We start from the raw sequence: 17,564 nt of genomic DNA, 5'->3' as shown, positions 1-17,564 counted from the left end.
CATCAATAAAGAGTCTATTTCCAGACATAATGACATTTACTGGTTTAGTAACTATTTTTATCTCATATTAAAGAACATTACCTTTATTTAGAGTCTCTTGGAGGTCTGATGACATTTGCTGATTGGATTGGAAAGTCAAGTAGAAGATGAGTTGTTTCCTCTCACACACAGTGTATGTAGGTTTTAAAATTAGAAAGATGTGGTTTCAGTTCTCAGGCCTGCAGGAAACTAATTGTGTGAGCATAGGAAAGTTACTTAGCTACTCTGGATCTGGGATACTAACCTCTGAGGGTCATGTGAGCAAAAGTGACAATGTGGCTTAAGAATTTACCACATTTGCAATCTGTTGAAATCTTAGTATAGTCTAAGTTGATCTTCTGTACATAAAATAATTAAAAATGAATCTTAATGAAGAATGGGATGGGAGAGGGAGTAGGATATGGGATGGTTTGTGGGTGGGAAGGAGGTTATAGGGGGAAAACTGCTATAATTCAAAAGTTGTACTTTCAAAATTTATATTTATTAAATAAAAGTTTTCTAAAGAAAAGAATATCAGTCATAACACACACACACACACACACACAAAGAATTTACTACATGGGGCTGGCATTGTGGTGTATCCAGCTAAGCTGTCACCTGTGATGCCAACACCTGAGATAGCAGCGTTGGTTTACTCCCAATCCAGTTCCCTGTCAATTCACCTGAGAAAGCAGCAGAGGATGGCCCAAGTGCTTGGGCCCCTGCGGCCTCGGTGGGAGACTGGGATGGAATTCTAGGCTCCTAGCTTCAACCTGGCCCAGCCATGGCTTTTGTGACCATTTAGGAAGCAAACCAGTGGATGGAAGATCTCTTTTTCTCTCTGTCTTCCCATCCCTCTCCATCACTCTGCTTTTTCAAATGAATAAAGTAAATTTTAAAAAATTTACCACAGTGTCTGGAACATGATAGCTCCCAAGCAGCATGGTGGAAGCCATCAGGTCCACAAGGAGAGCTGAAGCACAGTGCTCTCTGGGGAGTTCGCTACCTGTGAAACAAGAAGTGACCCACTGTCACACAGCATTTTACTTAGAAAAATAAAGTTAGAATATTTTAACATGGCTAAAATATTGGGGTGCACCTCTGAATAAATCTGAAAAGGACGAGGTGAAGAGAAAAGTCCTAAGAGATTGAAGGGGACTGTGCAGAGAATAGGGAAAGTGTGCGTGTTCGTGTGTGTGTGTGTGTGTGCGCGCACACATTCAAATGTGGAAGGTATGTGTTGGGGGAGTACGGTTAGGACGTATGAGGCAAGTGGATTATGGCAAAAGAAATCAGATTATATTCCTCTTCATAAAATTGGAGAACACTTTACACGTGGTGGGGACTTTTTCACTTTATTTACATTTTTTCTTTTTTCAACACACAAACTGTCTGGAGATTTCCAGATACTAAAAAGTGAAACTTCCAGAAGGTGGTCTTCATGATGAGAAAGCTACCCCTGTGGACAGGGGAGGGTTGATAAAAGGACAAGGGAGGTGATTGGCTTCTTTCAAGGGCCAACTACTGATATCAGTTTTGTGTGTTTTAAAACGAAGATTGCCAATATGTGTTAGTAGAGTTTTCAAGGTGCATATGTACATGAAGAGAAATGTTGTGACATTTTCTATTATTTCTCTTCCTGGCATCCTTTTCCTCCTTCTGCATTGCCTACAGGAGTCCTACTTCAGGATGGTAGCATGATAAGCACTTTTTAAATGCACCCTTGGCTGGCGCCGCAGCTCAATAGGCTAATCCTCCACCTGTGGCACCGGCACACCGGGTTCTAGTCCCAGTCAGGGTGCTGGATTCTGTCCTGGTCACTCCTCTTCCTGTTCAGCTCTCTGCTGTGGCCCAGGAGGCAGTGGAGGATGGTCAAGTGCTTGGGCCCTGAACCCGCATGGGAGACCAGGAGAAGCACCTGGCTCCTGGCTTCACATCAGCGTGGTGCGCCGGCCGCAGTGGCCATTAGGGGGTGAACCAATGTAAAAGGAAGACCTTTCTCTCTGTCTCTCTCTCTCACTGTCCACTCTGCCTGTGAAAAATAAATAAATAAATGCACCCTTGCTGAGAGAATGATCCAACATGGGAAGCGGGATACACAGCAGACTCACAGAATGGCAGATGTCCTAAACAGCACTCTGGCCTCAGAATCAGCCCTTAAGGCATCCGGATCCAGCTGAAAAGCCAATGAGAGTATTTCAGGCATGGAAAGCCAAGACACTCTGGGAAAAAAAAAAAAAAGAAAAAACGATCTAAATGAAAGATCTCCATGAGTGAGATCCCAGTAGAAAGAAGGGGCCATCAAAGAAGGAGGTACCTTTCTATGAAGGGAGGAGAGAACTTCCACTTTGACTATGATCTTGTCTAAATATGATCAGAATCAGCGAACTCAAAAGGCCTCCATAGCCTTGGCAACTCATGTCAAGAGCCTAGGGTGATTACTGATGCCATAAACAAGAGTGTCAGTTTGTTGGGTCAACAATAGGAGTCACTGTGCACTTACTCCTCATGTAGGATCTCTGTTCTTAATGTGCTGTACATTGTGATTTAATGCTATAACTAGTATTGAAACTATTTTACACTTTGTGTTTCTGTGTGGGTGCAAACTGTTGAAAGCTTTACTTAATATATGCTAAACTGATCTTCTGTATATAAAGAGAATTGAAAATGAATCTTGATGTGAATGAAAGGGGAGAGGGAGCAGGAGAGGGGAGGGTTGCGGGTGGGAGGGAAGTTATGGGGGGGGGAAGCCATTGTAACCCATAAGCTGTACTTTGGAAATTTATGTTCATTAAATAAAAGTTAAAAAAAATAAATGCACCCTTGCTATTAAACAATTCTGGCCAATGAGATATAAGTGGGCATCTGCTGGTTGCATATTGGAAAGCTTTTGCTTTCTCTTTTTATTTATTTATTTATTTGACAGGTAGAGTTATAGACAGTGAGAGAGAGAGAGTGAGAGAGAGAGAGAAAGGTCTTCTTTCTCTTGGTTCACTCCCCAAATGGCCGATACGGCCGGCACTACGCCTATCCGAAGCCAGGAGCCAGATGCTTCTTCCTGGTCTCCCATGCAGGTGCAGGGGCCCAAGGACTTGGGCCATCCTCCACTGCCCTCCCGGGCCACAGCAGAGAGCTGGACTGGAAGAGGAGCAACCGGGACTAGAACCGGTGCCCATATTGGATGCTGACAGCACAGACGAAGGATTAACAGAGTGAGCCACGGTGCAGGCCCCAGAAAACTTTTACTTTCATAACAACAGGAGACCGGAGTGACTGGTATTGCCTCCCCTCTCCTCCCTACCCTGCCCATTGTCATAGTTTTGATCTTGATACTTAGAGCAGCAGCATCTATTTTGCAATCATCAAGTGCTAAACACAAAGATCTGTGGCTTAAACCTGAGAAGCTGTTATGGAGCAGCAGGACTAATAGTGATCAACTATGTAGTGTGAACTTGTGATATGAAGAAAGTAGCCCCTCTTTGGCTTAAGTTGATATCAGCTCTCTGATGCTTGCAATCAAGTGTGTTTCTAACCAGTATTTGTTAACAAGATTTTGGTAGAATTTCTTTTTTAAAGGAAATTGATATTGATTGTATAATTTCTTTTTTTTTTTTAAGATTTATTCATTTATTTGAAAGGCAGAGTTACAGAGAGGCAGAGGCACAGTGAGAGAGGTCTTCCATCCGCTGGTTAACTCCCCAAATGGCCACAACAACCAGAACTGGGCTGATCTGAAGCCCTGATCCTGGAGCTTTTGCCATGTCTCCCACGTGGGTGCAGGAGCCCAAACACTTGGGCCATCTTCTACTGCTTTCTCAGGCAATAGCAGAGAGCTGCATTGGAAGTGGAACAGCCGGGACTCAAACTGGCACCCATATGGAATGCTGGCACTGCAGATTGGGGCTTTAACCCACTGTGCTGCAGCAACTGCCCAATTGTACAATTTCTAAACCAATTCAGTCACTTAAACTGTACAACTCAATGTGATTTTAGATATATTCACAGGGTGTGGAATCATCATCACTATCTAATTTCAGAATTCTTTTCTTCCCCAAAAAGAAATACCTTATCCATCAACAGTCATTTCCTACCTCCAAACTACTCCCCTCCCAATGCCCTGAGACCTAGGCAACCACTAGTTTACTTCCTGTTTCCATTGATTTGAATATTCTGTATTTTTCATATGAAGAAAATAATATACCTTGTGGCCTTTTGTGTCTGTTTTATTTCATTTAGCATAATGAAGTTCATACATGTTATAGCTCATATTAGTAACTTGCTCTGTTTAATGGCTGAATAACATTCTGTTGTTTGGGTTTACCATATTTTCGACATTTAGATTTTAGGTTTTTTTTTTAGCTATTATGATTACTACTGTTGTGAATGTTCACATACAAGATTTTGTCTAGACATTTTTTTCATTTTTGTTGTGTATATATTTAGGAATTGAGTTGTGGATTATAGAGGACTATTTTGAGGATGTACCAAACAGTTTTCCAAAGAAGCTGTACCATTTAACATTCGTATATTGAAGGTTCCAACTTCTCCATAACCTTACCAACATTGGTATTATCTACCTTTTGGTGACAGCCATCTTGGTGGATATGGAGTGGTATCTCATGGTGATTTTAATTTACATTTCTCTAGTAACTAATGTTATTGAGGATCTTTTGTGTAGTTACAGGCCATTTGTATGTCTCCTTTGAATAAATAGCTCTCGAAATCCTTTGTCCATTTATATATGTAAATATGTGTATGTACACATACATACGTATATACATATTATGTGTCTTATAAGAGACAGCTATAGGATAAGTTAATAGATTGGAAGTCTGAACATTGGACAAGGGAACAGCAGCAAGAAAGAATTCTGAGTGAGGAGAAAGTGGTGTCTTTGTAGAGGAACATTGGCATCTGAAAGGCAAAAGAAGGGTCTACAAAGATGATTGACAAGGTGCAGCCAAAAATGGAAAAAGGAATCAGAATTACTGGGGGAAAAGTTATCTTCAGCATCAGATGACTTAGAGTGGCCTGATAGCACAAGAACTTGGATGTTTCCGTCTGAATCAAAAGTAGATTTGAGGGGGTAGACATATGGCCCACGTGGCATATCAGAGTACCTGGGTTTAAGTCCCCATTCTAGCTTCCTGCTATTGTAGCCCCAGAGAGGCAGTTGATTACTCTAGTACTTGTCTCCCACAAGAACTTGTACCCACAGGAAGACTTGGATTGAGGTCCTGGCTTCTGGCTTTGGTCTGGCCCAGCTCCCATCATCTGGGGAGTGAACCCTTGGGAGCTTTTTGTCTTTCTGTCTCCGTCTCTCTCGTACTCTCAAATAAATAACATGTTTTTAGCAGAAGAATTTTTGTTTTGTGCTTTTAATGAGAGCAGTTTCAGAGATATAATCGCAGTTAATTACTTGCGCACCTGAGATTCGAAGCCTCGTCTGTCTAACTCTAAAACCCACAAATACAGTATGTGAGAGGGAACATCTTCTTGTCCTTTACTTTCAAATTCAATCAGCAAATGTCATTGGATCTCCAAGAGATTTTTAATAAAAGAAATACCCTTTAATATTAAGATGGAAATAGTTTCCAAAGCAGTAAATGTTATTATGACTAGAAATAGACTCTTCATTCATGTGTAAGGATGAGTAATGCTGCAATTCGTTTCAGCGTCTGTGTCATGGAGCCATTTTAATGCTGACTCTATTACACATGGATTGCTTTTCATTATTTCAAACACAATGGTCCAAAGCACATTTGCCTGATTGTCTATTGCAGCAGGGAAAGGGATGAGAGTGATGGAAGGCTGCACTGCTGGAGGACTTGACATTTAAGCAGGGACCTAAGTACAGTGAGAGAAACGTACACACACATTTCTGCCAAGGGAACAGCGAATGCAAAGGCTCTACAATGATAAAGTGTTTATCCCATGGAAGGAGAAGCAACAGGACCTTAGAGCCTTAGGCTTAATTCTTCAGCAGATGTGTTCGAAAGTCTCCCAGGGTGCAGTTTTCAGCCTGTTCCTTTTGTCCTTTTAAATCTTTAAAAAAATCTGTCCTGAAAAGGGAATCTTACACTTAGAGGAAAGGCACCAATACAGGGCAGGGTTTTTTTTTTTTTTGTCCTTTTGTACCATTTTGTAGTAAGTTGCTAACACAGTCCATCACTCACACTTTTTTAATGCATATTTTCTACACATAAAGATGCATCCCAGTGACAGCGTTTTGAGGAAGCCGTATGGTATTTTCTCAGGAGTTTCATTCCGTGTGTGTTTTACGTTTATCCAAGCAGAACAATAATTTTATTGTATTCATAATAGATTTATGAACAAATAACTGTACTTAATATATTAACTTATCAAAAGTTGGAAGTATTGCATGTGTCACCCTGTTTTATAGATACTCAGTAATGATTATCTGTCTGAAAGAAAGAAAGGAAGAAAGAAGTAATGAAGACATTTTTCCTCAGGAAGATTTTATGTCATCACTTTCTTTTTTAGTATAGGCAGTTTAATCTGGATGCTAAATCTCTGCTGTCCTAATTGTAATATCATATAATTCAACATTATTATTGTTGTTTCTCATACTTTTTATAAATAAATATAGGTTAGAATGATGACATGTTGTCTTAGTGGATCTTAGTAATAAAATATTGGTTGTTTTTGTAATTTTATTAGTTTGTATGATCATTGGCATGAGCAAGATAGTACATGCTAAAATGCTGTGTTGTGAGACTAAGCCTATGAACTTATTAAAAATAAGAAAAGTTATTTTTGTTATTTTGTTAGCTACTGTGTACTGTTAACAAAGGTGTTATCTGAAGATGTGATTAAGATTCTGCGCGTCTCCAATTCAAGAGTCTTTATACTGCTTCTAGATGATTACATATATTTATATAATTTACCATTGCTGCTTTAGTTCAGTTTTTAAATTTATAAAAATAAATCAATATTAATGAAACACCTGTATTTCCAATGTGCAGAACAAGATACTTAGTTAAGGCTATAGAATTGTCTAAGTAATTGAATAAATTAAAAGTGACACATTTCATGTGATTATCTCCTTAACTGAAATATTAAATCTACATCTTGTAAGATAAGCAGTTCCTTATATTTTTTATCTTGACTGCTAACATAGGCATTTGAGTATTACTGTTCCCAGTGAGAAGTTTAGTAAGAGCTGCGATATTTTCCGTTGCTGAAATAGTTGAATTTTATTTGTTTCCACACACACATGATTCTGAGGCTCTGATAGGCTCAAAGCATTGGTTTTCAAATTACGACCCCCTAGAGCTGGCACCTTGAAGTCATCTCTGTCATTGTGGCTGTTTCTGCCAAGTCTATCAGGATTCACCAATCTAGGTGCCTCAGCTTGGCATGCCTACCTTGGAGGGAGTGCCTGTAATTACCACACTGATGCAGTGAGGAGACATTTGGAAGATGAATAAAAAGGAAATGAGAACTCAAATTAAAAAAAGAAAATAATTAATAATTAACCAGTTATTGAGCACTAATCAGCTGTTTACTGCTTATAGCTCCTCACATTGTCTAAAATAATTTTGCTGGCCATAAATGTAGGTGTTATTCTTAAGAAATGACTGAGTTTGAAAGAGCAATATTTCTTTTCTTTTTTTTTTTTAACAGACAAAGTTAGACAGTGAGACAGAGAGAAAAGTCTTCCTTCTGTTGGTTCACTCCCCAAATGGCTGCTACGGCCAGCATGCCTGCTATGGCTGGTGTGCCGTGCTGATCCGAAGCCAGGAGCCAAGTGCTTCCTCCTGGTCTCCCATGTGGATGCAGGGACCCAAGTGCTTGGGCCATCCTCCACTGCCCTCCTGGGCCACAGCAGAGAGCTGGACTGGAAGAGGAGCAACAGGGACAGAATAGGTGCCCCGACCAGGACTAGAACCCAGGGTGCCGGCACTGCAGGCAGAGGATTAGCCTAGTGAGCTGCGATGCCAGCAAAAGAGCAATATTTCTTTAAAACACCCCAGAGCTTTCATAATTGCTGTGATATCATGTCAATGATATCTTTTTGCAATAATTTAATGATATCTTATTGATTCATTTCTTCTTCTTCTTTTTAAAGACTTGTTTGTTTATTTGAAAGTCAGAGCTACAGAGAATTAGAGGCAGAGGTGAAAAGATACCTTCCATCTGCTGGTTCACCCCACAAATGGCCACAACGGCTGGAGCTGGGCTGATCTGAAGCCAGGAGCCTGGAGCTTGATTGATTTATTCTTTTGCCTACCTGTTTGCAGATGCCACATCCAGCCCCCAAGAAGGGTATGTGTAACCACTCCTTAAATACAAGTGAGGAATATCCGTATGTTTTATATTTACCATGTTTAATAGGAATGTGATTGTCACACTGCTGTACAGTTTTTCCAAGATGATTTTAATGTTTCTGATTTTGGTAAGTATGGAATGTCTTCTTGTATTGATGACACAGGAATTGAATTCACCTTGACAGCATCAGTCTGTGTGGATCTTGATTGGTCTACCAGCATTTTCAGGTTACTGTTGGCAGTAACTCAATCTCTTGGATTACCATCATTTTCCTCATTCATGTGACTGTTACCTAAATCTGCTTGTTCTCTGGTTTAAATGACTAAAGGGTATAGGATTTTGAAAAATTCCTGGCACATAATAAATCCTAAATAAATACTAAGTAATACATTCTGAATATTATTCAATACTGAACATTATTTGTGTTGAGTCCACTGCTACCAAGAAAAATACCTCTCAGCTCTGTGAATTTTCAGTTAGGACTGAGGCTGTCAATGAAACTTTCCTTGTCTTCTCCACTTGCTAACTTGTGTAGGGTGTTGAAACCCTATTTAAGGTAGTTTTGTGAATAAGCCATACTCCTCCTGCCTGCCTCTCAGTAGCATAGGTGTAACAGATTTGTGTCAATGAAAATGCATCCCTTCACCTTGACTACAGAGTAACCCTTGCACTGTCTTCTATCATCAAGCCTACCTAAACACTGGAATTAATTGCTCAATAAATTATTAATAGTAAATTAATAATTCAATTATGACTAATGTTATAAATGCAGTTCCTAGTGGTTCACTGTGTAGCCTTCCCACATGTCAGGTTTCTAATACCCAAGGCTAAATGTTTTAAAATACAAAGAATATGAATGTAGCAAATATGATTTCATTTATTAGTATCATGAAACATTGAAACCTATGGCAAGAAACTGAGAAATCATCATGAATGGACTAGGTCTGTCTTAGGGAGTAGTAGTTTCATCTGTTCAGAGGTATTGCAACTTTTACTATGTTTTGTTTCAGGGAATGGTACTGTCTCATATTTATTTCAGAAATTTGAAGAGAAATCTGACTTAATTTAGTCTTAAGAATTTTATGACACCCTTTGGGTAGTGGGTGACAGCTGACTTATATAACACAAAATGAGTGTTGGAAATTATTGGCCAATCTGTAACTCAACAATTCACACTTCTCAAAAGATAGAAGTACAAACCATGGCATCATCCACAAATTTCATTTGCCCCTAGACCTAGTCAGAGACTTCAGGGAGCACCTTGAAATGAAAAGGGTGTACTTTTATGTTATGAAAGTCAGAAGTGACACAGAGAAAAGGCTTGAGACTCAGTGCTGCTGCTTTGTACCAAAACCCGCCATCCTTGTAAGTCACGAGAATTCACGAGAATTCTTGTTTAGAGTGCGGTGGAGAGAACTTATCTCGTTACTGAATCGGCTGTTAGAGACTGCGTGTGTGGTATGGGAGCTCAGAAAAGGGATTTGATGGTAGTACAAAAGAAGAGTATGACTGGAATGACTGACCTGGTACTGAGATCCTTCATGCCAGGGATGAGCAAAAACATTTCTCTGCTTCCATAAATCAAGCCTAGTGTTCAAAGCCCGACTCTCCGACTGGCTCAGAGTAGAGGTCAGCCTGACATCAGCCCGTGGGCAGGAGGCCCTTGCAAATTGATTGAAGATTGGGAAGATTCTGGTTCTTGTTATTTTTCCCCCCTCTGTTTTCCAAACTTCCATTGGAATGCAGTAGGAAGTTTTGGATATGTCCCAGGAACCAGCAGAGGACAACTAAGCTTAATATGATGAAATAATATCCAGTTGCATTATCTGATAAGCTCATGATAACTAATGACTTGAATTTACATCATAATTTTGCAAATTTAGGTTAGGGAGGAAGGTTTTCAAAAATTTCATGAAGAATGCATATGATGAAAAATTACATGTGGATCAAAAAAATTTTTTATCAGAACAGACTTTAATTTCATTTTGACAAACATTTCTCCTGACATTCCATTGTATTAACCTAAGGCCCATTTTTCTTGTTAAATTTCTGGCTAAGGTAAAGTCACATTTAAAATTTGGTGGCACATTACTCTCATCCATTAATATGATAAATGCTTACTGAGTAATACTGTGCTAATGTCTGTGCGTATGTATGAAGAAGCAAACCACCCTTAATAATCTACTCTGGGAGGGGGGCTGAGACTTCATACTGGCCCAAGTGCTATGAAATTTTATTTGGGCCATGAGAAGTATTTTGGGACTAGAGTACAGTCAGCTTTCTGTACCCAAGAGTTTTACATTGATGGATTCCACCTACAATCGTTGAAAATATTTTAAAATGCATTTATATGGAATCTTTATGCCCTGACTCTGTAAAATACAGCATAATACTATTTGCTTAGCATTTACATTGTATTAGATATTATAGATAGTCTAGAGATGATTTATGGTATGTAGGAGGATGTTCCTAGGTTTTATATAAATACCACAACACCATTTTATTTAAAGGACTTGAGCATCTACAGATTTTACTATCTGGGCGGTTGGGGGTCTGAGGCAGTGTTTTGGATCCCATCCCTGTGACTACGGAGGGATGACTGTAGCCTATCTGGGTGGAGGAAACTAAATGCATGACACAGAGGCAATGAAGTTCAGATGTTTGTGGGCAATAGTTCTTCATTCCATAAATGTTTATAGAACGCCTACTATGTGACAAGCTCTGTTTTAGACTCTGGAGATCTTGCAAGGCTCTCATGAGTTTATACTGACAGAAGCAAGGGCAGGTGGTGAATAAGTCAATTAGGTAATTTTAGAGAGTGATCAGTATTATGAAGAAAAGAAAGCAGGGCAGTATGACAGAGCACGAGTGGGGTGGGTGATATTGGATAGGGTGGTTGAGGAGGAGCTGGATTGGACTGGAGAGTAGGGTATGGGAGTAAGCTCATGGAATAGAATACCAGAAAGGGTGTTGGGGAGTTCCTCTTTACTGTTAAGTTCTTTTGGGAATTTCTAGAAAACACTAAGACTCTGGTACTCACTTCTCTGACCAATGGATTTTCCCAAATTATATGGATGCACTACAATCTCCATTTTGACAGATAAGTGGAAATGGTATATATATGTATATATATATACATATATATATATGTATATATATATCTCATTCTCTCTCTCTCTCTCTCTCTCTCTCTCTATATATATATATATATATATATATATATATATATATCTTGAGTCATTTATTTGACTTATAAATGCCAAAGAGGTTTATCTTCCCCGGTTCATCTAGGGAATATTTAAGAATCTTTCATCAGTTGTTCATACAATTATTTAAAATCACATTTAACTTCAGTTCATTATTTTTCCTAGCTTTCACTAAAATCATATCTCATGCAAGTGTATTCACACAGGAATCTATAAGCTCCAAACATTTCAGTTGGTTTTCTAAAAATGAGCAAATACAATTTCCGAAGAATAAGATTAATTTTCCTGCTTCTGAATCTCAAACAAATAAACACACCTTAACTCCCCCTCCAATCCAGCCAAATGTTTTGATTTAAAATATTCCAGCAATATGATTTTTCATTTAGCACAAATATGGAATATGTTAGCTAACAAGAAGAATTTTTATGTTTTTTAAATTTTGTTTAAGGAATACAACTTCATGCATGTAATATATACCCATTTGGAATATGATAATACTTCCTCTCCTCCCTCCCTTCCTTCCATACTCCTACCTTTCTTTTTCCTCCCTCTTTCCTGTTCTTATTTTTTACAGAGATCAATTTTCAGTTAATTTTTATACTCATAAGAGTAACCCTATACTAAGCAGAGAGTTCACCAATTAGTATGAAGAAGAAAATGAAGAAAAGAACAAAACCAAACAAACATTGTTCCTTGACCATCAAGGCAAGGGGTGTTCAAAATCATTACGTCTCGAAGTGTCAGTTTCACTCCTCTAGATTACATTTTAAGTACTCTCTTAGTTACCACAGATCAGAGAGACATATGGTATTTGTCTTTTTGTGACTGGCTTATTTCACTAAGTATAATGGCTTCCAGCTACATCCATTTTGATACAAAGAGACACTCAACCCATAATGATATACAAAGAGAGATGGAGCTTTTCTAACTGAAGCATAAAGAACAAAGTTTTGTTTGGACCAGTGTTGTGGTGCAGTGGGTTCAGCCTCTGTTTGTCATGCTGGCATCCTATGTTGGAGTGCTGGTTCTAGACCTGGCGGCTCTGCTTCTGATCCAGCTTCCTGCTGATGCACCTGGGAAGGCAGCAGAAGAGGACCCAAGTGTTTGGGCCCATTTGCACCAGGATGGAGTTCCTGGATCCTGACTTTGACCTGGCCCAGGCCTGGCTCTTGCAGCCATTTGGGAAATGAACAAGAAGATGGAAGATCTGTTTCTCTCTGTCTGTCTCTTCTTTTTCTCTCTGATGTTCTCTCTTTCAAATAATTGAGTGAATAAATACAAATTCAAAAAGTTTTATTACAATGGAACAATAAATTTGGCCCTGTACTTCCTGGAAAATAAATATATTTTGTGTGAATTTAATCCAGTGGCTAAAGTAGTCCCCTCTTTATCTACAGAGGATAATTCAAGACCAACCCCCATATATGCTTAAAGCCATGCATAGTATGGAATCTTATATTCATAGATAATATGTGCATACACTTTTATGGAAAGTTTCATTTATATTATGTATAGTAAGAGAATAACAATATCAATAATGGAAATAGAAAAATTATAACAATAGAATGTTTGTATTACAAGATGCTCTAATGAGATTGCCAGTGTCAGGGCTGGCACTGTGGCATCGTGGGCTAAGCCTCTGCCTGTGGTGTTGGCATCCAATATAAACACTGGTTCCTGCCCCTGCTTCTCCTCTGCTATGGCCTGGAAAAGCAGTACAGGATGGCCCAGGTCCTTGGGCTCCTGTACCCCTGTGGGAGACCCAGAAGAAGCTCCTGGCTCCTGGCTTTAGATCAGCTTAGCTCTGGCCATTGCAATCATTTGGAGAGTGAACCAGAGAATGGACGACCTCTCTCTCTGTCAGTGACTACCTCTCAAATAAAAAATAAAAATTGCCAGTGTCACCACTCTTGTTCTTTGGGGCTGTTATTAAATAAATCAAGGTTATTTAAACATGGGCACTACATGCAATACCCTGCAAGTCAATCTGATAACCAAGAAGGCTTTTAGCAGGCAGGTATCATGTACAGTGCAGATACACTGGACAAAGGAAGGGTTCATGTCCTGGGAAAGCAGAGTGTGATGGTGGCAGATATCATCTTGCTACTCAAAAGAGTATATATAATTTGAAATTTATGAATTGTGTGTTTTTGAAAAGTTCCACTTAATATTTTCAGATTGTGGTGAATGTGAGTGACTGAACCTGAACAATCTAATTATGGCTAAGGGGAGACTAATATAATCTCAATATCTTAAGCCTCATTCTCTCTTATTGTATATTCCCTGTTTGTTAAAGTAGTTTCAGACATTGGCCAGACATTGACACACATTGAGTGTGCATTCATGGGTTAGCATGTATTTTGGGGCTAGAAAGTCTATCACACTCTGTAGATTTTTTTTTTTCTGTAGTGAGGAATTTTAAACACTACTTTTATCTCTTGGAATTTGGGAATAATACGTCAGGAAGCACAAGATTTGAACCCAAGGTAGTTTATTGGTACCAAAATGAAAGATCAGATTCTTTGAGCTGGGATCGGCACTGTGGCATAGTGGATAAAGCCTCCACTTGCCGTGTCAGCATCCCACATGAACTATGGTTCAATTCCTGATCCAGCTCCCTGCTGATGTGCCTGGGAGAGCAGCAGAAGATGGCCCAAGGGTGAAGCTTCTGGCTCCTGGCTTCGGACCAGCCGAGCTCTGGCCATAACTGCCATTTGGGGAGTGAACCAGCGGGTGGAAGATTTCTCTGTCCCTCTCTCTCTCTAACTCTTTCAAATAAGTAAGTAAAACTTTTGAAAAAAAGATTCTTTGATCTGTCAATGCACACACAAGAGTAAAAGAAAACTAATGGAAAGTCACAAACCTTGCAAGCAGATTCTTTCAAGTCTGATGGTGATTTGCAAATCTGGTTGCTGGTTTAAGTTAATAAAAATATATTTTTTTTACTAAAAAAGCTGAAACAAGTCAAATATTATATTCTTTTTTATCCAAGTGAATTTAAAATAATTTCATTCTTTATTTAAAGATTTATTTATTTTATTTAAAATGTAGAGTGATGGGGTGGGGAGACAGAGAGATAGAGATAGAGATAGAACCAGAGAAAGAGAAAGAGAAAGAGAGAGAGATCTCATGCAGTGGTTCACTACCCAAGTAGCTGTAGTGGGTGGGACTGGTCGGGCCAAAGCCAGAAGCTGTGAACTCCATCGGGGTCTCCTATGATGGTGGTAAGTGTCCAAGCTTGGGTGATCGTCTGCTGCCTTCCCAGGCACATTAGTGCGAGGGTGGAATTGGAAGTGGAGCATCCGGGACCCAAACATGTGCTACAGCATGGGGTACTAGCATCATAAACAGTGCCTTCACCTGCTGCACTACAATGCTGACTCTAATTTTATTCTTAAAATTACCAATATCTATGGGATAAGTGAACAAAATTACTGGTCACAAATGTAGGTTGAAATTTTTATTTCAGATACTGTTCATTAGTCAATATAATTACACAGCGCAAAGGGTCACACAATCATTTGAATGATGATTGCACCAATAAATTAATAATAAGTCCTTAAATGGTTTGTGTCAGTCTTTGATTTATTTTAGTTAGTTTAAACATTCTTTGAATTCAACTTGGCTCTTAAATCTGTTTCGTTTTCTCAAATTTGTAGAGTGGGAAAAATAATTCCTGTTCATTGAGATCTTTTCAAAATGGAACATTGAGAAATATCAATGCCTGAAGGTGTAATTAGAAAACAAGTATAATGTAGCCCAAAAAGTAACTCCTTCATTCATGCTTTTGCTCATTCATAAAATGATTGTTTATTATTGAGTATCCTCTACATTTAAGGATATTTGCTGGGCTCTGTATGAGAAGGTGGTCTCTTGTAATTTTCTTGCTAGTGCAAAAGGCAGATGATAAAAAAATGATTAAAATACAGTAACATGTCATAGCTATGAGATAAGCACTAGCATTCCTGGACACTTACAAGGGTCCTGGAGGAGATAGTTCAAGTTGGCTTCTGGAGACAATGCCATGTAAACTGAGGGTGAAAAGAAGCAGGCCATCGGAGGGGCAGGAGTTCATGGGAGCAGCTGGTTCAGAGGCAGAGTCACATCCGAGTGATAACATGGGTTAGTGACGCTGGAACATGCAGTGAGAGTATGAGGCAAGAGGTGAGGCTAGGACAGAACTCTGCATGCCATGTTAACCTGGCACTCTCTCCTAAAACTTTTGAAGGGATTTAGCCAGTGCATTAGTGTGATCTAGTCTGTGTTTTTGAATGACAGTGTCAGTAGGAATGTGGCAAATGGATGGAGGATAAGGTGTGAGAACTGTGGTCTGGGATCAAGTTAGAAACTATCACAGTAATCTGGGCAAGGAATTTTGAGGTCCTGAATTAGCCTGTTAACTGTTTCTCAAAGACATAAAAACAAATCAGTTACACAATCCTGGGCCAGATGTTTCAGTTATTTAGAAGAGAGCAGATCATATCTGCTAGCAGGCAGGGTTAGTTAATTCCTTTCTTTCTCATTAAAGAAAAAATCTGACAAAACCTGTTAATGCAATTTCAAAGTTATATAATATCTTATAACTCCCCATGACAGATACAACACATAAGCATACAGATGTTAACACCCCTGCTTACAGATAGTCCAGTCCCTTATCAGGAAACCCCATGGAGATTAATCAGAACCAAACCCTTAAATCTTAATCACAACATATGCTCTGTCATCTGCCAAGGTATTTTCAAGTCCGTGCAGGTATGACCCTATGCCACAATAAATGAATGAACTAGAAAGATCAAAGTTATTTGATCTGGTTCTGTGATTTATAATTTCCAAATCAACATGAAGAGAAAAAGCAGGCATCAAACATCCATCTATGCTTGTACCAGGTCATACACTGCAATTCTATCCAAGCACAAGTTTCCAGGGTAAACAGGGCAAGACTTGCCAATACTTCACAGGTTTCCAAAAAGCAGCTATGTCCCTCTTGGGAGAACTTTGTAACTGGAAAAGGAAATCTTTACAGATGAAATATGCAGCAAAATAAAGTCGCAGTCTGTATTCTGCAGCGAGCCTTTTGCCAAATGTCTCATCAACAAGTATGGCACTGGCAGTGACCCGTCCACTGGTAGAGGTGGCAAAACCCTCCTGCCAAACCTTGTTTTCATTTGCTCATAGCTTCCTAGAAAAAAAAAGATTGTACATTGATTTAAAATTTTCCGTGTTTCATTCCAGTCCAAAGGTGACTTAAAATTTTTTTTTGGTGGGGGTAGTTGAATTAATTTCAAATGAAATTTGTAAACTTTAGTCATTTGAGGAGCTATGTGTACACAAAGGTCTCACTAGTTAACACCAAAAAAACCCCACATTTTCCTTTATCTTGTGACTTTTGGAAGACTAACTCCTTTGGCTGTTTTTTTTGAAGGCATTTAACCTTATTAGGGTCAGGAAACCAATCATTTCTAAAATTTATTCAAACATACTTTGCCTATGATGAACTAATATGAATTTATGTATTAAGTTCCTAGTAGTTTTATTAAAATTTAGAATGCCCCCACAGACATCTATATTTGATAGAAAAAAATTCTCTAAAAAAATGGGAGTTTAATTCAATTAAAGTCAACAAATCTGCTAAGTACCAGGCATGAAGAGGCTCAGTGTCTGGGATATATGAAGCTGGCAAGACAATCTCTATTCTCAGGGAATGTGTGCGTTGGTAGTGGAGATACAACTGAATTTATGTATTTTTTATTTTTTGTAAAAGGTAATACTTTTAAAAATTTTTAATTAGTTTTTAACAGATTAAATGTGATTTGTAGATACAGTTCTATGAACATAATGATAATTCCTTCCTCCCTTCCTCCCTCCCCCTCTGTCTCTCTCATCCTCCTTTCTGTTTGTCCTTTTTTTAAGGTTTTGAGATAGCGTATTTTAAATTTCCTTTACATGAAAAAGGGTTAATACTTCACCAAATAAGTTTAATAAGTGATAAGCAAAAAGACATTAGTTTAATGAGAATATAGACAATGGCTATAAACAATAATTGGAAAA

At 38.8% G+C, this 17,564-nt stretch overlaps 1 long non-coding RNA gene across 3 annotated transcripts in view; it reads left to right on the top strand.

Annotated features, from left to right (window-relative positions):
• The window catches only part of LOC133760455 (uncharacterized), a 170,447-nt gene that overhangs the window by 82,640 nt on the left and 70,243 nt on the right, over positions 1 to 17,564 (top strand). For all 3 annotated transcript variants that reach the window (XR_009865982.1, XR_009865983.1, XR_009865984.1), the window contains exon 4: positions 8,111 to 8,307. This is a non-coding gene — a long non-coding RNA (uncharacterized LOC133760455). The remainder of the gene's footprint in view (positions 1 to 8,110; positions 8,308 to 17,564) is intronic.

This window comes from Lepus europaeus, chromosome 5 (genome assembly GCF_033115175.1).
Source record: "Lepus europaeus isolate LE1 chromosome 5, mLepTim1.pri, whole genome shotgun sequence".
Classification (NCBI taxonomy): Eukaryota; Metazoa; Chordata; class Mammalia; order Lagomorpha; family Leporidae; genus Lepus; species Lepus europaeus.
Note: the sequence above shows the minus strand (reverse complement) of the source record. Positions and strands in the feature narration are given on the sequence as shown.